This window comes from Sus scrofa, chromosome 14 (genome assembly GCF_054392235.1).
Source record: "Sus scrofa isolate SSC_HxYL_T2T_F1_AM1 chromosome 14, Sscrofa_HxYL_maternal_Yorkshire_Landrace_v2.0, whole genome shotgun sequence".
NCBI classification, from domain to species: domain Eukaryota; kingdom Metazoa; phylum Chordata; class Mammalia; order Artiodactyla; family Suidae; genus Sus; species Sus scrofa.
Window position 1 is genome coordinate 76,371,527 of NC_139396.1, and position 25,874 is coordinate 76,397,400.

Consider the following 25,874-nt stretch of genomic DNA (forward strand, 5'->3'; position numbering starts at 1 on the left):
TGGAGTTACAAATAATGTAAGATAATATATTTGTGGTATTTCAAGCTACTCAATTTCTGGTAATTTGTTATAGCAGCAACAGAAACTTAATGCAGTGAGCTCCCCATTTTGGAAGGCAATCAAGTGGATGCTCAATGGTCAAGTGTGAGGAGACCACAGAAGTGACCCCTCCATGAGCGGGAAGTTTTAACAGATGACTTATTCAACTCCTTCCAACTTTAACTGTAAGTAAATATTTCCTCATTTCTAGACATGAGGTGACAGAGAGGTTTGAGGCAAGTCTTCATAAAGTGACCAGAGTCTAGCCTATTTCCTGGCTATGAGTCACCACTCACTGTAACTGCTCTCTATCTATAAACGCCTTGCCATCTAGAGGTGTTTCACTTGACATCATTTATAATGATGCAATATGAGGTGATAATATTAAACAGTTTCTTCTTGAAAGAAAGGAACAACTATAGCATGAAAAAGTGCTTAGAGGCTCTATTAGATTGATAAAAATAGTGAATGATAAAAAATCAGCAGAGGGGCTCTTCATCAGTATTTATAAATAACCATATAGAGCCAAAGACAGCAAAAAAGATAAGAATTATTTCACAAGTTTGCGTTTCAGTTCTGTGGAACGTACGTATGCATGTGCACATGGATGGCCATGCAAAATGTCATTCTCATTTTGGGGCACAGACCCAAAACCTTGAAAGTTGCACTACTAGAAAGAATGGGAGTACACTGCTTTGAACAACAAGCACATGACATAAATTGCAGCAATACATACAACCGCTTTAACAGTGACACTTGTTCATTAAGTAACTTTAAGAAAGATAATTGTCTTTTCATCTCAGAGTCTCTAGAAAATTTATTTTAGTCCTCATATAAAGTTTTCACTTTTAAAATTTTAAAGAGATAACCTGTTCACTTTCAATGAAAATTTTTTGAGAAAGGGATGGCATACTGACCAATAGTTTAAGCTTGTCTGCGATCACAAAAATAAATAAATAAATAAATAAATTAGTACTTCTGCAGTCCCTAACAAAAATCAGACAGCAGGACTAAAAGAAAGTCAGCTAAGTGCTTCTCCTGTCTTTTCATTAGGATCATAGAATGTGCTGAATGCACCTTTATTCATCCTACCCATGCCATCATTTCTGTGCATGTTCCCTTTCAGTTTCCATCTTTTTGAAAAGGAAGGGTCATGATTCTGTTGAGCCTTCCCTTGTTTAGAAACAGACAATGTTCGTTTCAGATCAGCAAAGCACTGATGTGAAGGGATTTCATTGTTAAAATAACCCTCACCTCTTAATTACTTCCTTCGTGGCTAGATCATCACCATCAGCATCCCTGACCTTCAGCTGTAGCCCCGTGTTTCTGAAAGCTAACATTAAGGAACCCTAAATTTCCCACCACCCTGAATGGCTTATCCATGCCTCATTTGAAGCACTGATGAAAACACTGACCCCCAAAGGAACTAAGGCAGGCTCCCTGCTGGAGGGTGACCAACCCACCAACCAGTGCTTTGAGGAAACAGCCATTGAACTTGTGTTTTCCACATCAACGAACCATCCTCCATTATACGTTCTCTGACACTTCACCCGCTTTTGCCACAAAAACACCAAGAGACTATATCAAGTACACCACATCTGAATCCCTATATCCTAATGTTACAACCTTCTGCTCATGTTTCTAGGGTAATGATGCTCCTTACAAACCCAACAAGGTCAACACCCACCATGCTTGTTTGTGTCAATTCATGATGGACGCTGGTGATTACTGATTCCACTTCCCACAGAACAAACAATCCCTTATCAGCCCAGAATTTCATCTGAGACTAAAAGCAAAAAATCCCATCTAAAGTTAGTGAGATTCAGCCCTGTGTCCTCTGTTACTTCTCTTTTTTCTATAGTTCCCCCATGATTAATGAAATGGCTCAGCAACCTCCACTACAAATTCCAGAAACATCTTAGGAATTAAATTGTCCAGATCAGGAAATCAACTCATTTGGAGTCTAATTTCTCCTTCCTTTTCCAGCGCTTCAATTCTCTTACAAGTAAGTTTTTTCAGCCTTCTCCTTGACCTAAAAAAAAGGAGTAAAACAGAGGTCTTGAGCATTTGTTTTCCCTTTCTACCTTCAGTTACTCTTAAATTAGGAAAGAATGTTTATGAAATGCCAACCACAGTGTTTGGCTCAAAGCTGGTACTCCAAAACCTTTGCTTTCTTCCTTTTCCTATCTCACCAGAAGCCAAAAAAAAAACACCTTTTCATTTTTCTCCTTGACCTAAATACACCACCCAAAAGGTGGTGTTTGCTACTTTTGGCTGCATTTTGCAAACTGCATGAGCCTCGTGTCTCTGGATCATTCATCCTTCCTGTGGCCACCCTTAAAGTCAGTACCATGCCTTCTACACATCTGTATGTGTTACAGCAATCTTACTAACTAAACATGCACACCTGCACACACACACACACACACACACACACACACACACACGTGTGCACATGCACAGAGCAGTTTAGATCCATGGTTATGGGTTCTAACAGAAGGAGGTTCCTCCTCTTCCTTTGCCTGCAGAACCGCCCATTTGTCCAGGAAGGTCATTGTACTGGCTGCAGCCCACAGTGTCGGGAGGGATGTGCATGGCACAAGGGGAGAGAAAGCCATACAGGTCTCCAGGTCACCTGGCCATCAGCGGAGCCACAGATGTAGCACACAGACTGTTCTTACAGCCACTCAGAACCCCACTTTGGAAAGCCCTCCCTCATCCCTCGTTAGCTGTAATATATTGTAGAGAGCCAATCAGGGGAAACAACAACAAAGGCAACAGCAACAGTAATAATTCAAAAGCTGTACAAAGCTCCACAAGGCACCCTGAGCTTCACAACCAACTGAAGAGGGTAGAATCAGTGCTTGTTTACCTCCTACCAATGAGGAAACTAAGGCTTAAAGAGCCTAAGAGACTTAACTAAGATCACAAAACCATTCAGTGGCGGAGCTGAACCCAGACCAAGCTCAGACCCACCTTGATGCTGTACATTTACAGCCCCCATTCACAGGCACTTATGAGATTCCACGCACGTGGTAAACTCCTGACACACACTGTCTCTGGTCAGACTCATAACAAATATGCATTTTAAAGATGAGTCAGCTACTATTTCTGAGCCAAGTTTAAGTGGCGCCAAATAGTCCAGGGTTGCTTCTGGAATTTAAAGTGCATATCCCAGCCACCATAGCTCCCCAGGTACTTATGGATGGGATGTTTAAATAACATAGTAACAAGACTTATTACATGTTGCACAAAGTGACCGGGCCATAAAGAAATTACTTCATTAATCCTCCCAGGGCCCCTAGGGTGAAAAAACTACTACTAAACCATTTTATAGATGAGGAAACTGAGGGTCAGAGAAGCCAACCGATTTGCTGAAGGATACAAAGCAAACCAGGGGGACAGGACTCCAGAGACCCGAACAATAAACAGTACACTGCACAGCCTCTGATTTTAAGGACAAGTACCTGGGTATTTGTCCTAAGGGATTTACTCATACTCTCACAGAGAACGTGAAAGCTCTGTCCTTCAATAAAACATGTTAGGATACATAAATAATTTATCAATAGCATATATGGTATCACCTCAGCCCAAAATATGAATAAAAGTGATCACAGGTAAGATCCAATGAGGAGATGTGGTTCCAACAAACAGACTTTAGGAACCCAGTGACCAGACAGTGGGAGGCAGGAACATTCATTTTTCTAGCCCTGACTTCACCCCAGGAAACATGAACAGCAGAACAGGGACAGCTAGCCTTCCCTCCCCTTCATCAGATGTGTGTGGGGCCCCCAAACTGACCGTCCTTAGAGAAGGGGACCCACTGGAGCCTGGACGGCCATATGACACTGCACCTGGATGTCTGTCTCTGGACACCTGGAGCCCAGGCTGTCCTGACCAGCCCCAGCGTTCAGATGCCCATTCGAGTGCATCAGGGGGGAGAAGCAAGACGTGGGCCCGTGCACAAGTGTGCTTTTGTCAAGAACCCACCATCTTACTTTGCCAGGCTGCCGTGACAAAGGACTACAGCCTGGCTGCCTTAGACAACAGCCATCATTTAAGTTCTAGAAGCTCAAAGGTGTCACAGGATGGCTTTTTCTGGGGCTTCTCTCCTTGGCGTGTCAATGGCCACCTTCACCCTGTGTCCTCACAGCTCTCCCTCTGTCTGTATCTTAATCTCCTCTTTTGACATGGACACCAGCCAGACTGGAGCAGGACCAATTCAAATGACCTCATCGTAACTGAATTGCCTCTTCAGAGGCCCTGTCTCCAAATGCAGTCACATTCTGTGCCATTAGGGGTCAACACCTCAACATATGAAGTGGGGTGGGGGAGACAACACAATTCAGCCCATTAACACTCACATTGGGAATAAACCACAACTAGTCAGAACAACTTCACTCTGAAATCATTTAAAAAATTTTTTTTCACGTGAATGAGGTCCAAAAAACTAGGCTTCTTTCAATATTTAACCAAAACATAACTAACTGAATAATGTTGTTAGTAAGGAGAGAATGAAATCAGGCCATTTGCAGAAACATAGATGGACCTAGAGATTATCATACTAAGTGAAGTAAGCCAGAGAATGACGAATTCCATATGATGTCACTTATATGGGGAATCTAAAATATGACACAAATGAACTTATCTAGAAACAGAAACAGACTCACAGACACAGAGAACAGGTCTGTGGTTGCCAAGAGGGAGAGGAGGCAGGGGAGGGATGGACTGGGCATCTGGGATTAACAGATGCAAACCATTACATATAGAATGGGTAAATAACAAGGCCCAGTAGTACAGGAAACTATTTTCAATATTTTTTAATAACCAATAATAGAAAAGAATGTGAAAAAGAATATATATGTATATTTGCATCATTTTCCTGTATAGCAGAAATTAACACATTTTAAATCAACTATACTTCAATAAAATACATTTTAAAAAAATACGTCAAAAAGAAAAATCTTTTAAAATACACTAAAATACATAATCCCTTGACCCAACTTTCGCTTATATAGATTTACATTGAACATTCACATAAAAGGAATTTCCTCAGAACATACTTTATATTAGCAAGAGTAGAAACATCCTAAATGTCCCAAATTTAAAGAACTGATTAAATAAATTATATTATGGCATCTAATACAGCTATTAAAAAATTACATAGTAGAGGAATGTTTATGTCTTAGAAAAAGTTCACTACATAATCCTAAGTAGAAACATGGGTTATGAAACTTGCATTCAAAATGATGCCAATTTTTAAAATAAAGAATAGTCCTACCCAGGCATATAGTCATACCTAGCAACACATGCCAAATTTATCTCAAGGATGATTAGGGAAGATTTATTGTTTTCATTTGCATTAAAAAGTTTTTTGATGAAGAGAAAGAAATCTTATTTTTTTCCCTTTTTTTTGGCCGCATCCATGGCATTTGAAAGTTCTTGGTCCAGGAATCAAATCTGAGCCACAGCTGTGACCTAACCACAGCTGCAGCAACACCAGATCCTTAACCCACTGTGCCAGGCCTGGGATCAAACCTGCACCTCCACAGCCATTGGAGCCACTGCAGGGACAATGCCAGATACTTAACCCACAGGGAAACTCCAGGCTTTTCTCCTTTGAGAAAAGGCTGTGTGTTCTTCGCTGGGCACCCAAGTCTCTGAGCCTCAGTTTACTCATCTATGACGTGAAGATTGCTACTCCTTCTGAAATAAGTACTTACAATGGATTCAAAATGCACTCTGAAAATAATTAAGTTACATGCACACATACACACACACAAGTATTTTTTTAACTGTAAAAATCCACGTAAGATAAAACTCGCCCTCTTAACCATTTCTACGTGCGCAGCTCAGTCATGTTGAGTACATTCTCACTGCTGCACAGCCAATCTCCAGAATCTTTTCATCTTGCAAGACAGAAACTATGCATCAGACAACAACTCCCCAGCCCAGCCCCTGGCAAACATCATGCTACTTTCTGCCTCTCTGACTCTACAGAGGAGGTATTCCTTTCTTTCATTTTTTTTTTTTTTTTGTTTTTTAAAATTGTATTGGAGTAGTTGACTTACAATGTTGTATTCCTTTCAGATGTACAGCAAAGTGAATTAGTTATACATAGAAATATACCCATCCTTTTTTCCCATCTAGGTTACTACAAACTATTGAGTAGGTTTCCCTGTGCTATACAGTAGGTTCTCATTAATCATCTATTTTATACAGTAGTGTGTATTCTTCCTTCTAGGAGCTTGCCCTTTGAAGGCAGTGACCATGAAGAGTTTTATTTGCGTTTCCCCACAGCAAAGCACAGCAGCTGGCTCGCCGCTGAGAAGGAATGCCGCGTGATGAAAACAGAAGCTGCTTAACCACCTCTAGCCATCATCTGGGGCCCGTGATGAGGACAGTTATCCAAGCAGATGTGGAAAAAACACTCTGTGTTAAGTGGGAGGGAAGAACTACCATTCCCCATGGTGTTCGTTCCCAGCCGGAGTTTCAGATGCCCCTGGGAAAATCTAATTCTCAAAAAAAAAAAAAAAAAAAGTAAATAAATTCCAATCAACTCCCATTTATTTTCTTTTTTCTTTTTACAGCTGTACCTGCAACATATGGAATTTCCCAGGATAGGGGTCAAACCAGACCTGCAGCTGAGGCCTAGGCCACAGCAACACTGGATCCGAGCTGCCTCTGCTACCTATGCCACAGCTTGTGGCAATGCCAGGTCCTTAACCCACTGAGCAAGGCCAGGGATCAAACCTGCATCCTCACGGATATTATGTCAGTTTCTCAACCTGCTGAGCCTCAATGAGAATTCCAATTCCTGTTTAAAATGTACCTACATATGTCCATATTCCTCTAAACTCTTTTGAAAAGGAAGAAGGTATTTGTGTGTCTGTTGCAAAACCACGAAGGTGGAAAACTGAAGTATCAGTCAACTAATCAGACGTAACTCTTCCTAAGGACAGTGGACACCCCAGCCTAAGGCATGAGGCTTTCCTTAATGTCACAGCAGGAACCCACATATGCCCAATTTAGGCGGCCAATCAAAGAGAAAAGAAATGGGTCCCTCCAACCAGCTTGCCCATCCACCACATTGCTTTTCCTCCTCACAGGACCTGATGCTTCTCTTCTGTTTATAAACGCCAATGACCTGGAGAAACAGGTGAGAACTCCTTACTTCAATGAAGGTCTTAGCAACCTCAGCCTGACCTAGCAATCCACCCCCACCCCCATCCTGCCCAAGCAGGACCTCACATGATGCTTCTCATTGTTCTCTACATTTTTCTCATAATTTTCCCCCATTTTAAAAATATTTTTATTAGAGTATTGTTGATTTACAGTGCTGTGTTCATTTCTTTTGGACAGCATAGTGACCCATATATACACACAAACACACATTCTTTTTCTCATACTATCTTCCATCATGTTCTATCCCAGGAGACTGGATATAGTTCACAGTGCTGTACAGGAGGACCTGGTTGTGTATCCATTCTCAATGTAGTAGTTTGCATCCACTAACCCCAAACTCCCCATCCACCCCACTTGTGGCTGCCAAGGGGGAGAAGGGACAAAGTGGGATGATAAGAGAGTTTGGGATTGGTGGATCCCTCTCTAATTTTATGTTTGCTATTCTCTCTTCCTTCTTCTTTGTTCATGGTTATTTGAGAAGCTTCAACAAACCCTTCAAGACGCAGCACCCCATGTGTCTTAAAGCCTTCCTAACTGCCTTCAGCAAGGTCTTTCTTTAGCCCCATGAGCTCAGACCAGCTTCTTGCACCTCTCCTGGTTCAGATGACCTCCCACTATGTCTACCTCCTCCATAGGACCAGTCTGCTGGAGGTGTCCCACCAGCTGTGGCTCTCCAAGGCCTGGCTGCAGTTTCTGACACACAGCAGGACCCTAGTAAAGAAAGAACAGGAACAGACCTCCCACCCACCTCTTCCCTCCCCGAGTGACACTGGTCGGTGTAACTCGAGGAAGTGGCTGGGCAGGTCCCTCGGCCCGACCACCCCTTCATCTGTAAACTGAGGACACTGATCCTGCCTCCCCTCGCTCCTTTTTTTTTTTTTTTTTTTGGCTTTTTAGGGCCACACTCTTGGCATATGGAAGTTCCTAAGCTAGGGGTTGAATCCGAGCTGCAGCTGCCGACCTAAGCCACCACCATAGCAACACAGGATCCAAGCCAGGTCTGTACCCTACACCACAGCTTGGGTTGATGCCGTAGTCTTAGCCCACTGAGCAAGGCCAGGAATCGAACCCACATCCTCATGGATACTAGTCAGGTTCATTACTACTGCGCCACAATAGGAACTCTCTCCCCTCCTTTCTCAGCAGATCTGGTGAGGATCAACAAAGGCAGCACGCAAAACCATGGTGAAAGGATCCTAATTCTCAAATAGAAGATGTTCAGATTCTGGTACCATCATTTCAGACTATAAGATCAACTGAAATCATCACTGACCCTATTAAATTTTTCTCATGAGTTTCTCCTCCTTTCTTAATGGTCCACACGTCCTTTCATTTTACAGCCATGGATGAGAAAATGCAAGAAATGTGTTGTTGGAGTTCCCATCGTGGCACGGTGGTTAACAAATCCGACTAGGAGCCATGAGGCTGCAGGTTCAATTCCTGGCCTTGCTCAATAGGTTAAGGATCCAGCGTTGCCATGAGCTGTGGTGTAGGTTGCAGACAAGGCTAGGATCCCACGTTGCTGTGGCTCTGGAATAGGCTGGTGGCTACGGCTCCGATTCGACCCCTAGCCTGGGAACCTCCATATGCCGTGGGAGCGACTCAAAAAATGGCAAAAAGACAAAAAAAAAAAAAAAAAAAGAAAGAAAGAAAGAAACGTGTTGTTCAAAGGAGGTAAATGACCTAATAAGACCAAAAAGAGCAAGTTGTTAACACTGCTATCACAGTCAATCTTCCAATCTAGAGTGAATTTGATTAAAAAAAAAAAAAACTTTGGAGCAAAGTTTCAAAATGTATTAGATTAGCTTTGAAGCTTTTTTTTTTTACAATTTTATTCATAATCATGGTTTCTGATTTTATAAATAATCACAATATAGGTTCAAGAAGTGTCATGGAAAAGAATTTGGGATAAGTGTAATATGGGCAAGTGTCACTGATTTTCCAAAAACAATAAAGACAATACATAACATCTGTGAGGGAACTGACATGCCATCCTGATATTGATTCTGTTCCTATACATTTTGCAAAGTCCAGAATTTTTTTCAGAGCAAATCTGACTTTGCTATTCCACAGACTGTACATCAGAGGATTCAGCACAGGCACAATACAGGTATAAAACCCAAAGGATACTTTTCCTTGGTCAACGGAGCTCACAGACGATGGCTGCAGGTACATGAGCTTTTGAGGAGTGAGATCTCATACCCAGGAAGGCACTAAGACCTGCAAGTTTGTTCTCACCAGGAAGCGCACACACCCTCTTACCTGCTTCTGATATCAAAGATGAGTTCTAGCGTTTAGGGGCTTCATTACATTTTCTGTGTGAAAATGTACCTTTGGGGTGCCCTCCTACACTGTGGGTGGGAATGTAAATCAGTGCAGCCACTATGGAGAATAGTATGGAGGTTCCTCAAGACTAAAAATAGAACTAGCATATGACCCAGCAACCCCACTCCTTCGCATCTATCTGGAGAACACCATAATTCAAAAAGATACATGCACCCCAATGTTCACTGCAGCACTATTTACAATAGCCAACACATGGAAGCAACCTAAATGTCCAACAGAGGAATGGATAAAGAAGAAATGGTATGTGTATACAATGGACTATTACTTGGCCATAAAAAAGAATGAAATAATGTCATTTGGAGCAACTTGAATGGACCTAGAGATCATCATACTAGGTGAAGTAAGCCAGACAAAGACAAATATCATATAACTTATATGTGGAATCTAAAAAAGATGCAAATGAATTTATTTATAAAACAGACGTAGAAAACAAACTTATGGGTACCAAGAGGGAAAGGGGGAGGGGAGGGATAAATTAGGAGTTTGGGATTAACAGATACACACTACTATATATAAAACAGATAACCAACAAGGACCTACTGTATAGCACTGGGAACTATATTCAATATCTTATGATAACCTATGAGGAAAAAGAATATGAAAAAGTATACAAAATATTTATGTCTGTATGTATAACTGAATCACTTTGCTATACAACTAAAACTAACACAACACTGTAAATCAACTATACTTCAATTTAAAAAATAAAACAATCGGAGTTCCCGTCGTTATGCAGCGGAAATGAATCCAACTAGGAACCGTGAGGTTGAAGGTTCGATTCCTGACCTCTCTGTGGGTTGAGGATCTGGCATTGCCGAGAGCGGTGGTTTAGGTCACAGACATGGCTCGGATCTGGCGTAGCTGTGGCTGTGGTGTAGGCCGGCAGCTACAGCTCTGATTAGCCTGGGAACTTCCATATGTCACAGGTGTGGCCCTAAAAAAAAAAAAGACAAAAAAAAAAAAAAAAGTAAAAAAGTAAAACAATCACTTTTAAAGAAATGTCTGGTTGGCCATAGGTAAGTTGGGCAAATGGCTGAGAGAGGAATATGCAAGTTGTGTGCATATTTGGAGCAAGAAGGAAGGACCCTGAGAGCCGCATGGCCAGGTTACCTGCTCTGCCTGAGCTGAGGGCCTGGACACAGTTTTCATTTCACTTCAATAAAGGACAGTTAACCAGACATCAATGTTACAGTTTTAACAAGTATTTACTCTAATGTGATCTTCAAAAATAATGTGCTTAGAGTTGATGAAACAGACCAATGGAAATGCATCCCTCGACCACCCAAGAGGTCTCAGCTGACCTACTGAATTCCACTGTCTCGCTGTCTCTCTTGCTTTGCCCACAAAATTCTGTTTCTCCTCTCTCTTTTCTCACACATGTGCTGAACAGCTCCTCCACCCTGGCTCACAGCAGTTTCGATTCATTCCACAAATAAGTATGAAGTGCCCTCTCCAGGCCAGGTCCCAGGTGATGTGTTTGTACAGCATGACTCCTGACCTCCAGGGACAGGCACAACCTTAAATGACCATGGGACAGAGTCCTAGACCAAGGGGGCCGGCAATGCCCCAGAGTCAGGAGGAAGGGAAAAGTTCCCTTTCCAAGCTTATAAAAGCTGAACCTTGGAGTTCCCACTGTGGCATAACGGGATTGGCAGCATCTCTAGAATCCTGGGACGCAAGTTCAATCCCTGGCCCAGCACAGTGAGTCAAGAATCTAGTGTTGCCACAACTGTGGCTTGGGTCTGACCCCTGGCCCTGGTACTTCATATACCTCAGGGCAGCCAAAAAAGAAACAACAAAAAACCCTGAACTTTAGAAATTGTTAACACCTAAAGAGAGGGATTTGCTCTTGATTCCTCCAGAGTTCTGCATCTTGAACACAAGAAAAAGAGAGCCCATGCTAGTGGGATATGTGAATACAGCCCCCGGTAAGATTCTGTGACACTCGTTTAATAAATATTTACATAACATTAAGGCTCTGTGAGGTTGAGCACTTAGGAATATAAAAGCAAACAACCAAGACCAGGGATTAAGGAAAAACCAGCGAGACCCAAGAATGACAGCAAATTACACAAGGAAGCATAAACCACACAGGAACCAGAAACTCAGTTGTTATTATAAAAGTCAGCTGTGTGTCAGGAAAGACTCATGGCCCCCATTCCTAAGAGGCTTACATTCTCAGAGGGAGATAAATCACATGAATGTGGATCCCCAGAAACATGAAACCGTAATTATTAAAATATGTCGGTTGGAAAGGTAAGTAAGCCCTTGCATCAGAGGAAGAAAACATTAAGTCATTTAATCCTATCAATTTGCCTGGAAGGGGTGAGCCACTAGCTAATTTTCTTAAATGTTGCAGTTTAGAAGGAAAAGGTAGGTTAGAGTTCTCCCTGGCTGAGGCCTAGACGGGGCAAAAAAATGTTAATAGGAAAGGTAAACAAATTTTTAAAAAGAGTCATTAAACTGTAAAAAAAAAAAAAAGGGGGGGGGTTGCTTGGAAAGAACTGAGTCACATGGAGCCCTTACTCCACTTCACCCATGTATCACCTCTTGGCCATCCACTGGGGGCCGCCCCCTCCCCCAACTGAATCTCCAACTGCGTGTCTGTCTGCGAGTGGCTGGGTGGGACCCGGGATGTCACCAGGGTACTTGACACACTGCCTGCTTTCATGGAGCAGTTTTACCTCCTGCACGACAATTTCCCCAAGAGTCTAAACTGCAGCTCATTGAGGCAGAAGCAGGTTGTGGACAGGCTGTTTGGCCTCAAAACCTTGGCTTTCTGTCACCCTGAAAGGTCCCCAACAGGGCAGGCAAAAATAAGCAAAAACTTACGTGACTCCCAAGGAAGGCAGTGCCTCCACTCCCTATCCTGAGGCACATTTCACATCCAGGACCTCAAATTAGGCAAGGATGCCTGATTCTGGGAGTTCCCATTGTGGCTCAGAGGGTTAAGAACCTGACACAGTGTCCCTGAGGATGCAGGTTCCATACCTGGCCTCACTCAGTGGGTTAAGGATCTGGTGCTGCGCCTTAGGTCACAGAGGCGGCTCAGATCTAGTGTTCCTATGGTGCAGGACAGCAGCTGAAGCTCCAATTCGACCCATAGCTTGGGAATTTCTACATGCTGCAGGTGCGGTCCTAAAAAGAGAAAACAAAGGACGCCCAATTCTCTGTCCCCCAGGAAAGGCTCTGGGGAGTTGGGGGAGGAACAGGGGAGAACTGTAATCATCCCCTCTCAGAAACAGAGGGAGTTACCTCTCCTCCAGCCTCTGCAACTTTCAAGGCAAAGAGAGGAGAGCAAAATATAACCGTTGGAAAGGGCCATCCTAACACTTGACAAGGGTAGTGCCATGAACATTCTTCTAACCAGATTCTTTTCCATCTCTTAGCCAGCTGACCAGTGTCAGGTATCTCACCACACAGGCATCCATTTATTTTCTCTTGCATCCCACCCTCCAAGCATCCTCACACTGGGCGCAAACACTCCTACAAAGGGCTTCTGAGCCAAAGGGGAAAACAGTGGCCAAGCACCCAAGGCTGTGAATTTGAGACCCCTCAACACATTGGACTTTGTGTTGGAAGGGAGACCACCCACGTTAGCACAGGGGGTTGTGGTGATGATCAGACACCTGATGAAAGGAACCTGAGCCAGAGCCAAGGGCTCAGCAGAAAGCAGGCAAATGTTAGTGATGCTGACGCAGCACCCTGGTTCCAATTAATCAAACCGAAGTTGGAGTCCTGACAGAAGGTTCCAGAGAACAGGGAACATCCCAGAGAGAAGGATCAAGCTGTGAAAGCCTGAAGATATGGGGGAGTAGAGCTTCCGTGGGACGGTAGAAGACATGAACCTCAGACCCACTGAATTTGCCAGTTCCTTGGCAGTTCTCCAAGTGTAGCCCCCTGATCGGTAGCAGGAGCATCACCTGGGAACTTGCAGGCCCCGCCCCAGACCCACCTAATCAGAAGTACCCGGGGTGGAACCCAGCCATCTGTGCTTGCCCAAGCCCTCCAGGGGTTCTGAGGCAGGCTTCAGTTTGAGAACCACTTAGAGAAAAAAATCAGCAACACAGAGCATTTAGTTCTCTGGTTCTACAGTTCTAGAAGGAAAACTGATATAGGATACAGCACAGTTCAACATTTCTACCGTTGGAAAGCACCCCAGGGGATTAGACTTTCCAAGCTTAGCACAAGGGGATGCAATTGGCCATGCATGTGTCTTGTGACCAAATTCTGGAACCTGCTATATGGGGTGATGCTCTCTGAGCTCAGAGCCGGGTCATGTGCTCAATAAACATCTCTGCACAGCACAGATGACAAAGCAAAAAGGCCCTCCCTGAGGGAAGCTTTCCTGCAAGACATCATTAGTCGGGTTGACAATCATCTAACTTCCTCTATTTCTCCCATCTGCCTTAGCACAGATTTTTAAAATTTCCAATCAATCAAGCAGCACCCCCACTGCAGGGTACTGGGGGCTATAGGCAGCAGCACCCTGGGACAGACCTCTCCAGAAGCCTTTCCTTCCGCAAGATCCATGGTCTCAGCGTGTTGCTGGTTTTAGGGTCACCAACCACAGATAATCCAATATTGCTCCCAATTTTCCAAAACATAAAACTAGCATCACAGATAAAAATCAATGCAAGAAACAAAATCTCCCTTTTCAAAGCAATTTTCTCTCCCAGTAAATCTACGCCTCAATTGAACTGTATGTGATATGCCAGCTTAAAAAAAGATTTTTTTGGTTGTTTTATTTATTTATTTATTTATTTATTTTTTGTCTTCTAGGCCGCACCCACAGCATATGGGGGCTAGGGATTGAATCAGAGCTGCAGCTGCCGGCCTACGCCACAGACACAGCAACATGGGATCCTACCCGCAACCTACACCACAGTTAACAGCAAAGTTGGATCCTTAACCCACTGAGCAATGCCAGGGATCGCACCCACGTCCTCATGGATACTAGTCAAGTTTGTTACCGCAGACTCACAACAGGAAACTCCAAAAAAGAAGAGTTTTTAATTTTTAAAAATATAAATTAGAGGTACACATGACACCCCCTTGCACATTTCTTTGCAACCGAAGATCTGAGAATCTTACTACTTATCCCAAAGTAATATACTTAGTTAGGTTTTCCCCCTGGTTATTTTGATACACATACACATACACACACCCCCAAGGCAGTAGTCTGCTCAGGACTCTGTCAAATCAGCCTCAAAGACAAGAGCTCCAAGCTAAAGTTTTGGGAGGACTTGAGAATCAAACTCACTTGCTCAGGCCTGTGTAGAACAGTGGCATCCCCAGTGTGGCCACCATGGGGATAACCAGGGAGTAGACCCTTGTCACAATCGTCAGATGCACACTCCAAAGGTCTTCCAGATCCAGCACCCGAAAACACAGACGCTGAGCTGGCTCAGCGATGCTGAAAGTATAGAAGTGGGGCAGCCGCAAAGTGAAAAAGCAGAGATGAGGAAAATACTGTAGCAATCCTAGGACCTGCTTCTCAGATTTTCCTGATCATGCAATTTGCCTGGTGCAGGGAAGGGAGAGGGCTCATCAGGAGGAGGAATCCCACTGCACCCCCAACAAAACACACCCCTGGCCTCCCTCTGCTGGGGGAGGGGGGATGAGTCAGCTTCTCTGACTCGAACATCTGGGAGAATCACTGGCAGGTGCTTGGCCTGGCTCAGCTCAGCTCCCTTCCCCTCCCCATGGAAGTGAGCTTCTCTGCAGGCTGCAGGCTAGGGTGCTGCTCCACGGCCCAGGGGGAGGGGTCTGCTCAGGACTCTGGCAAACCAACCTCATTCCATGAATGCAATTAGCGAGCCTCCCAGGCGAGCTGACGTGACAGGACAGCCTCTACTAAGGAATAAGTGATATTTTAATCTCCTTTTTGTCCTAGCCATTGTTTTTCCTCTCAGTGTGCTCAGGACCTAGGCAGGAAAGAGGACCAGTATCCACTGGGCCCCCAGGATCATCCCCGCCACGTGTGTCTAGTGATGCAGATTCCAGCCCTCCCCCACCCCGGAGGTGCTGATTCTTAAGGCTAGATCAGAGCCTGATGCTTCTTCAAGGAGCCCAGGAGACCCTCGTTATCTGGAAAACTAGGGAAATGCTGTCCAAAAGAATTTTCTAACATTGAGTTCTCTGTTACGCAAACTTTGGGTATATATGGACCAGTTTCTGCAGCAGTTTTCAGCACCATCTAGAAGTTGAGTTCTAATCACACTCCTGGAGCGGGGGGAGAATTACAGAAACCATGAGCAAGAAATTGGAACATTTCACCGGAAGATTAAGCACCTGGGCAAAGAAGGAGAGGCTTTCCAGTGATGACTCCAAAAAAATAAAGGAAGATTAGGGAAAGCAAAGCCTTGAGAGTGGGGTGGGGGAGGGCCATGGAGACGGTGCGGCGGGGGGGTGGGGGTGGAGAAGCTGACACTGTGGGGCCCAGGGGGGGCGGTCGTGGCCGTCACAGGCTTCAGCAGGAACGGTTTCTCTGTTGAACCTAGACAGCTTGGCACTGTGCATCAGGAAGGGAACTCCCCACAGCATCTTCAGCCACAGGTACCTGCTTCTCTACATCTCCAAGACCATGCTGAGCCCTAGTGTCCCAGAGACAAGGCATCAGAGATGAAGTCACCAGCTAAGCCAGAAATCAGAAGCAGTTGGTACCTATTACCACCCGTAACCTGTAACAGGCAAGGTGCGATGATAAGCATCTCAGAAAATCTCAAACTGCAGTAACGTGAGATCCTATAATGTTTTTTCGTTTGTTTTTGTTTTTTGTTTTTTTGGTTTTTTTTTTTTTTTGTCTTTTCAGGGCTGAACCAGCAGCATATGGAGGTTCCCAGTCTAGGGGTCCAATCGGAGCTGTAGCCACTGGCCTATGCCACGGCCACAGCAACTCGGGATCCGAGCCTTGTCTGCAACCTACACTGCAGCTCATGGCAACGCCAGATCCTTAATCCACTGAGCGAGGCCAGGGATCAAACCTGCGTCCTCATGAATGCTAGTCAGACTGGTTTCTGCTGAGCCATAACGGGAACTCCCTCATAGCGTTTTCTAATAAGCAAGGAACTGTAGGAATTCATAACACAGTACCTGTGACCTGCAAGTTAAGAAGCAAAAAGCATTATCTTGTAGGTAAAAATGTGATGACATCATCTATGGTGATGGTTTGTTTCAACCTTGTCACTGGCCCACTCCTAACCTCAGGCCTCTAGCTCCTATTTTTCCCACAAAGTCTTTTTTTTTTTTTTCTTTTTCTGTTTTTCTCAAGGCCACATCCATGACATATGGAAATTCCCAGGCTAGGGGTCCCCTACGCCACACCCACAGCAAATTGGGACCTGAGCTGCGTCTTCGGTTTACACCACAGCTCACAGCAACGCCAGATCCTTAACCCACAGACAAAAGCCAAGGATTGAGCCAGCATCCTCATGGATCTTAACCTGTATCCTTGGGTTCTTAACCTGCTGAGCCACAAGGGAACTCCTAATCTTAGGTTTTTGAATCCAAATGAACCTCCCACATTTGGGGAAAGGATACTGTGTACACACCACACTGGGAAATCCACAGCCCTGAGATATCTCCAGTTCAGACCTCTCTCCTAAACCCCATCCTAACCACCTCCCAGTAGCCCCACTTGACTCTCCATCAAAGGTGGAAAACTTCCATATGTCCACACCAACCCCTGCCCAGTCCTACCGGCCCTGCTCCACCCACAGCAGCTTTCCCACTGATTGTCAAAAGCAACACCATTCACCTGCCTGTACCTCCCGCAATCACCCTCCCCTCACTCCTCACCGCCCACATGGGAACCACCAAGAAATCCCGAGGCTCCAGGTTCAAAATCCACCCAGAGTCCTCCCCCTGCTCCCAACTGGAAACAAGCCTCAGGAGAGCCAGTGCGAGGGTGTCCCTGCTCCCTCCTTGCCTGGCCATCATCAGTCTCAACTCAGCAGCCAGAGTGGTCCTCTTAAAATGAAAAGCAGCAAGTTAGAGCCTCTGCTCAATGCCCTGCAATGATCCCCTGGTGGCTACTTGCAAAGAGGCAAGTCCTTTGACAGCCTCTGCTCCAGCCCCTGGCCTCCCCTTTCCTCCTACCCTGCTCCAACTCTCCAGGCTCTACGCACTGGCTGTTCCCTCTACCTGGAGGGCCCAGGGCCGACCCCTGCCCCCTTTAAGTCTGCTCAAAGGGCACAATCCAAAGAAGGGAAGAGTCTGACCTGATGATTCCTTAAAATCTAGGAGTTTAAGAAACAGATCATGGCCAGAGAGAACAGGCTAATGGTTGCCAAGGGGGAGTGGGGACGGAGTGGGATGGACGTGGAGTTTGGGGTCGGTAGATGCAAACTATTACATTTGGAGTGGATAAGCAATGAGGTCCTACTGTACAGTGGAGGGAACTACCCAACCTCTTGGGCTAGAATATGATGGAAGATAGTATGGGAAAAAGAATGTGTGTATATATATATGTATGCCTGGGTCACTATGCTGAGCAGAAATTGACACGACACTGTAAATCATCAATAGTCTAATAATATATATATATAATCAAATCAAATCTAGGAGTGTAGGATTAACATACACACACTGCAATATACAAAATGAATAACCAACAAGGACCTACAGTAAAGCACAGGGAACTATACTCAACATTTTGTAATGACATATCAGGGGAAAGAATCCGACAACTGTCTATATATATATATTTATACATTCATTGCTTTTTGCTTTTTTAGGGCCATACCAGCAGCATATGGAAGTTCTCAGGCTAGGGGTCATATCGGAGCTGCAGCTGCTGGCCTACATCACAGCCACAGCAACACGGGATCGGAGCTGCATCTGGGAACTATACTGCAGCTTGCAGCAACCCATCAAGCGAGGCCAGGGATCGAACCCACATCCTCATGGATATTAGTGGGGTTCATAACCTGCTCAACCACAGTGAGAATTCCCTGCCAAGGACTGTTTTTAAATCCATACCTGTTCCCTCCTTTGACCCCCTCATCCTGTCCTAGAGTCCCTTCCCCCCCCAGAGTACCTGCTAACATACCATGCAATTCACTTACTACACTGATTTGTGATTATGTCTCCCCCGACCAGAATGGAAGCTCCACCAGGGCAGCATATTCAGTCAACACACATACTAGAACAGTGCCTGGCACACAGCGGGCCAGGGAGTAAGGCTAGCTCAGCACCCTGCCGCCTCACCCAGCCACCTTTGCCAGAACCAAGAATCTTATGTCAAAGGAGAGATGACTCAAAGCAGAGAGCAGCCACTCTTATTTGAGATCTTCTTTGCCAGGTCCCAGAAGGCACTTCTGCCCTGAAATGCCTCCTCAGAGAGTCTGCCAGCATGCCTGAAATTCTCAGCATTCTGCCCAGACCTCAGGAGAGGGGGAGGGAGGAGAGAGTGTGGTGAGATCTTCACAGCCACTAGCCTCTGGGTACAACTCGGTCTGCTCAAACAGCCACCCTCCATCAGCAACACACAGAGGGCTTGCCGCGCACCAGCCCTGCACTTAGACATGCAGACAGGACCGGGTGAAGGGGAGATTCCATCCCTTCAGGCAAGGAGGCTGGGTTCTCAGCAGGGACAGAGGTGTGGAGACAGACCTCAAAGCCACAGGGTAGGTGTGCATGGCGCCCTGAAGTATCCCTGAGGAGAGATGGCCTGGCAAAGAAAGGAGCAAGGGGGAACAGCACCTGCAAAGCCACGAAAGGTAACAGGCACAGCACGTGTAAACAATGGCATTGAGGAGTTTCCATCGTGGCTCAGTGGTTAACGAATCCGACTAGGAACCATGAGGTTGTGGGTTTGATCTCTGGCCTCGCTCAGTGGGTCAAGGATCCGGTGTTGCCGTGAGCTGTTGGTGTAGGTCGCAGATGTGGCTCAGATCCCGCGTGTCTGTGGCCCTGGTGTAGGCCGGCGGCTACAGCTCCGGTTAGACCCCTAGCCTGGGAACCTCCATATGCTGCAGGAGAGGCCCTAGAAAAGGAAAAAAGACAAAAAAAAAAAAATGGCATTGATAAACTCCCTGAGCTGGAACATCACACACCTGGAGCAGTGCAAGAAGAGGCGGAGGGAGAAAGGGCCACCCCAAGATGCTGCTCTGTCTTATGGGTGAGGGGAGATGGGACAGAAGTTTCTGGGAAGAAATCTTTGCCTTGGGGCAGGCAGCCCAAGGCGATGGAGGGAAGAGGCCTCACAATCAAGGGCCTTGATCAGAAGGGCTCTGGGAAACTGAGAAAAGGCACAGTTTGCTGAAAGAGGAGAAAAGGGCCCGGAGAGCTGGTGCAAAGCTCCTGGGGAGCTGGTGACCGAGGAGGCAGTTTCTGAACACCCAGAGTGATCCACAAAGCATATGCCCAAATCCCCTCAGGTCCAAGCCACCATCAGGTACCTTACAGGGGTCACAGAGAATGGCTGTCTCTCCAGTGAGGAGATGGGGTAGAAAGAAGAGAGCCCTTCCAGTCCAGGTGGGAAATGCTGAGGGGCTGAAGAAGGTGTTTGCAGTCAAGATGCAGTTTAGGGCACAAGAAATTAAGATCCCATTGAGGAACCTCAGCCCAAGGTGATGCAGCCAAGAAAGGCCTGGGTGACCAGAGAGGGATAACCACAGCAGAGGGAGCCATCATGGTTCTAGGCTGCAAACAACAGAAAACCACTGAGTCAGAATCCTAACCAGTGCTCACAGAACTGACAGGGAGAACCTGGCTGGAAAAGTGGGCAAGAACCAAAGGAAGTATGTGGCCAGAACCAAAGGAAGTATGTGCCAAGGCCTGCACAGGAGCAGTTAGGGCAGCCGAGCACCAACACCTGAGTTAGCGCTCACCTGTGCCCTGGCCAGAGGCTCACTGGTTAAGCTCCAGTGGGACCCATGCCCAGGGCCCCAGCCTCTCACTGTTATTTAACTACTTTGGTAAATGAGACGTAAAGTATAAACCTCTTGGAAGTATCTGTATTCAGAAAGAAGAGGCATTACTACTCACAACAGTCATAGAAACAACCTAAATGACTATCAATAGAGGAACAAAGAAGATGTGAGAGTTCCTGCCGTGGCACAGCAGAAACGAATCCAACGGGGAACCATGAGGTTGCAGGTTCGATCCCTGACCTCGATCAGTGGGGTGAGGATCCAGCATTGCCATGAGCTGTGGTGTAGACTGCAGACAAGGCTCAGATCTGGTATTGCTGCAGCTGTGGCATAGGCTGGCAGCTGTAGCTCCAATTAGACCCCTAGCCTAGGAAACTCCATATGCCACAGTACAGCCCTAAAAAAAAAAAAAAAGATGTGATACATATATGCAATGGAGTATTACTCGGCCTTAAAAAAGAACAAAATAATGCCATTTGCAGCAATGTGGGTAGACCTAGAATAAGTAAGTCAGAGAAAGACAAATACAATATAATATCATTTATATATGGAAGCTAAAATATTACACAAATGAGAGTTCCTATTGTGTTTTAGTAGATTAAGAACACCACATGGTATCTGTGAGGATGTAGGTTCAATCCCTAGCCTTGCCTAGTAGGTTAAGGATCCAGCATTGCCACCAGCAACATAGGTTGCAGATGTGGCTCGGATCCGGTGTTGGTGTTGCTGTGGCTGTGGCGCAAGCCTGCAGCTGTGGCTCCAATTTGACCCCTAGCCTGGGAACTTTCATTACGCTGCAAGCATGGCCACAAAAAAATTAAATATGACACAAATGAATTTATTTTAAAAACAAACGGACTCACGCACATAGAGAACAGACTTGTGGTTGCCAAGAAGTGGGGGTGGGAGAGGGTTGGAGTGAGAGTTTGGGATGAGCAGATGCAAATTATTATATACAGAATGGATAAACAACAAGGTCCTACAGTAGAGCACAGGGAACTATCATCAATATCCTGTGATAAACTATCATGGAAAAGAATATGAAAAGAATATTCAAATATAATATGTGTGTATAAATGAATCACTTTGCTGTATAGCAGAAATTAACACAATATTGTACATCAACTGTAATTCAATAAAACACATTAAAAAGAAAAGAAGAGGCATTAACTCTGGCAGGACTGCCAGTCCTGTGTGTGTGTGGACTGTGTGTGTGCATACATGCAGGGTGGGAGGTAGGGAGAGAAATCTGTGTTTGACCTTCCTGGGTGCTTCTCCAAGCTAAAGAGCACCTACCACTGTCCCTGCGCATGAAACCTCAACTCAGGGTGGGCTGATCCAGCCCGCCCATCCCTTGTTCCCTCCAAGCATTTTACCCACCTGCCCACCTCCATCCTGCCCATCTTCATGGGCTCAGCTCTGCCCCAGTCTATCTGGCCCCACAGAGCTCTCTCACGGCTAAATTCCTACCACGCTCATGGCCAAGAGGCCCAGGAGAGCCTGAGAGCACTCATCTATGACGAAATCATCTATTTCAGTAACTTATCTACGATGAAAACACAGACTTTAGACAAGACCGAAATCAAAAATGCAGAAATTATCTTTCTTGCCTTCCTCTACCTTAGCTTAGAAAATGTACTCAACAAATGCTAAATAGATAAAACTACAAAAGTAGAGAAATAGCGAAAGAAAAAAAAACCAGAAGTGAGAAAAAAACAGAGGAAAAGCACCTTTTGTGTAATTCTTTAAGAGCTTCTTAGGCAATAACTCCTCTGTTAACAAGGAGGTACTTGCTGCTTTTGCTTTTGTATAAATAAATGTTTGTGTCGTGTTCAGAAACCTGTCTGGAGGCCTGTTTGGCACTTATTTGATTCTGCTTTATACTATTAAGCAGTCTTGTCTGTGCATGTGTACTTTAAACAAGACTGAAAACCTTATAAAAGTAGAGATTCTGGAGTTCCCAATGTGGCTCAGCGGAAACAAACCCTACTAGTATTCATGAGGTTGTGGGTTCAATCCCTGGCCTTGCTTAGTGGATTAAGGGCATTACCACAAACTGCAGTTAGGTCGCAGATGCTGCTCAGATCCAGGATCCAGTGTTTCTGTGACTGTGCTGTAGGCCACAGCTGCAGCTCCATCAACCCTAGCCTAGAAACTTCCATACGCCATAGATGTGGCCGTTTAAAAAAAAAAAAAAAAAAAAACACTAACTTATCAGGGGGGTAAATGAGACTCAGAGTCTGCATAAACAAGGGACTCAGATAGTTTTCAGATTCCTTTTGCATCGTCTGTAACGGGCACATGAAACAAATAATCAAAACAGAAGAGGCCAAGACATGCCTTGTGGAGAGACTGCCTGGGGTCCTGGTTGAATATTTAGCATGGTCTGCTGCTCTAAGCCTCATGGACAATCTCTTTCAGTCAAGATGGAGTCACTGGCCCTTCTTCTGAATTCAGGAATTTCATGGCACAGGTGATCTTCCTTTCCAAATGTTCTATATTTTCAAGGTTTTACATGCCCTTTTTTAAAATACATGAACAGAGAGTTCCCATCGTGGCGCAGCAGAAACGAATCCAACTAGGAACCATGAGGTTGTAGGTTCGATCCCTGGCCCTGCTCAGTAGGTTAAGGATCCGGCGTTGCTGTGAGCTGTGGTGCAGGTCGCAGACACGGCTTGGATCCCGCATTGCTGTGGCTCTGGCATAGGCCCTCGGCTATAGCTCCAAATAGACCCCTAGCCTGGGAACCTCCATAGGCCGCAGGTGCAGCCCTAAAAAAAGACACAGACAAAAAAATAAATAAATAAACAATGAAATAAAATACATGAACAGTTGAAGTTTCACCACTGCTTGGGAAACCAGTTGGGAGTAAAAGAGACCTGGAGAATCAGTCTCAATTTTTATGTTCAAATACAAAAATTTTAACGCATACATTTTAATCAAGAAATGGCAAAAGAAAGTCAACTGGAAATTCAAATCATGACCCAACACATTTATCCAACACATAAATGTGCACCAACAAAAGCAAAACAACAGAAAGGCCTACAGGATTGGGGCATTTGCTGGCCAAGAGAGTACAGAATATAAGGCTTTGGTTCATCCTCCTCCAGGTCTGCAGCCCAACTAAAGATTACTAACATCGCTGGGCATATAGATACATGGACTATTACCATACTTGGTTAAAAAAATAAATTCCCAGAAGGAGTATAATGAAATGTTTTACTGAAGCCCACGTCCTCCCTGCCAAAAACAAAAAATTAGAAAATTAAAGTTGCTTTAACTGTACTAAAAATGTTATTTTCCTTTTATCTTTTGTGATCTCTTATATCAGAGGGTGGTGTCTTTCAGACCCCTGAGAAACAGAAATAAGTATTAAGTGGAAATGTTTGTAAATATACCAGAGACCCAGAGGCCAGACTTCCAAAACATAATTCTTTCTTATTTAACCTGATTTAAAGGACGGAATAGATGTCAACAGTCACCCAACAAGAGAAAATCAGTTCTGTCATCTGGGGTTCATTTCCTTATTAAAAATTAATACATGAGAGTGAAAACCAAACAGGATAGATTCCCCCTGGATCCCTTAACTCAAAAAGCTCAGCCTCTTCCCCATTTAACTCAAAGCCTGTACCATTTTTTAGGGTTTAGTGCTGATCAAAAAGGGCAGCCTGGCAGCTCGAAAGAATTCCACTCTCTATTTATTTATCTACCTAAGGGGCCCAGTTTGGAATACTTGAATCATACCAGTTGGAATATGAACCACCCAGAAATTGAGAAAGAAAATACAGAGTAAAGCTAAAATCAATCCAATTTCAAGAAGGTCATTAGTCAACCCCAATTTTAGGAAAGTTTTGAACAAACAGGCTGGACTAAAATAGAATAAAATTAAAGGGCAAGAAAACAGCTTTCACTTGGGACGCTACCCCCAGAGCAGAGTGCAAGATAGACCTTCAATCCCAACTCCTTGGGGGGGGGTGTAAGACTTCTGGTTCAATGTAATTTAGGAGAAAGGTTTTCTAGAACACACCCCAGAGATTTAAAGGGGGCATGAAACACTGCCCTCTAGTGGCTAGGTCACAGAAGACAAGTTCCAACTGGGACAGAGAGCTCAGTCTGTCACAATCTGTCCAAGTGGTGAAATCTTGAGTAACCTAAGAATCTTTATTTTTTTTCTGAAGCAGGTTACAGATGGTAGAACAACTAGTACAAAAGTTAAACTACTCCCAATACCACCAATTGGGCTAGAAAAATAAAATGGCAATGTTTATTCCCTTGCCAAAGGCAAAGATGCTCAAGAAAATGAGAAGTGAAAACAATGTACTTCTTCATTTGGGGGGAGGCTGTAAAAAAATCCCTTCCCATATGAGTTCCCATTGTGGCCCAGCAGGTTAAGAACCTGACTAGCATCCATGAGGATGCAGGGTCAATCCCTGGCTTCACTCAGTAGTTAAGGACCTGGTATTGCTGCAAGCTGCGACATTGATCCCAGATGCGGCTCAGATCCAGTGTTGTGGCTGTGGTGTAGCCCTACAGCTGCAACTCCTACTCAACCTCTAGCCCAGGAACTTCCACATGCCACAAGTGTGGCCCTATAAAAGAAAAAAAAAATCCATTCCTAAAGAAACCATAAACTTGAAGTGTTCATTTCTGGTTTAAAAAAAAAAAAAAAAAAAAAAAAAAAAAAAAAAAACAGAAGAAAAGGTTCACAGTTTAGAAATGACAGGAAAGAAGCAGGAATGTCTCAAGTATAACAAGAGCTGGAGATTTAATCCCAAACAAAACAAGTCTAGGAAGAGATTTTCCAGACTGGCAGCTAGACAGCAAAGGGCACCCTTTCTTCCCTGGAAAGTATTTGAAACAGGGCCTTGCTTAATGTCAGAAACCAAAAGGCATGTTCCTTCTGTGGAAGGAAGAGACTGTCAAATTCGTTTTTTATTCCTCCATCCCATAAATCCAGAACTATGAATATCTATGGGCACTCAAATCATGGTCAGGATCCCAGGAGCCATGACCTTCGCCATTTTCCCATGACAGTTTGTAAATCCGATTCCTCACAATAATTTATTTGAAGACTCAGATCTCTGCGTCAAAAGGGAAAACTATTCTTGTAGAACAACTCAAGTGAAACCAGGTTTTCTCAGGGCACATGCCATCCTTCCTGCCTGCAACGCCCAGGGTTCAAGGTCAGCCCCCAGTCTACTTCCCTATATATCTAGCTGACACCCTCATCTCTTATGGCCGATTCCTCTTGCTTGAGTTGGTGTCTGAGCCAGGCTGAGCCAGGCAATGAGTAGCTTATTTCATGCCTATTGCACGCCCATCTGGTTATGTGATTGTGTGTAACTTCTCCCCTGCTGGGAGCAATGGCTGGTTGTTAAAATTCCCCAAATATGGGACACAAAACATTAGCTCCTTGATCTCACTTTA

General features: G+C 44.8%; 1 protein-coding gene and 1 long non-coding RNA gene across 19 annotated transcripts in view; one reads left to right on the forward strand and one right to left on the reverse strand.

Moving 5' to 3' along the window:
- RYR2 (ryanodine receptor 2) overlaps window positions 1–25,874 on the reverse strand; it is a 745,790-nt gene that overhangs the window by 671,591 nt on the left and 48,325 nt on the right. The window lies entirely within an intron of this gene.
- On the forward strand, window positions 16,326–25,147 carry LOC146396790 (uncharacterized). The gene is made up of 2 exons (XR_014827825.1): window positions 16,326–16,407; window positions 19,554–25,147. It is a non-coding gene; the product is annotated as an uncharacterized LOC146396790 (long non-coding RNA).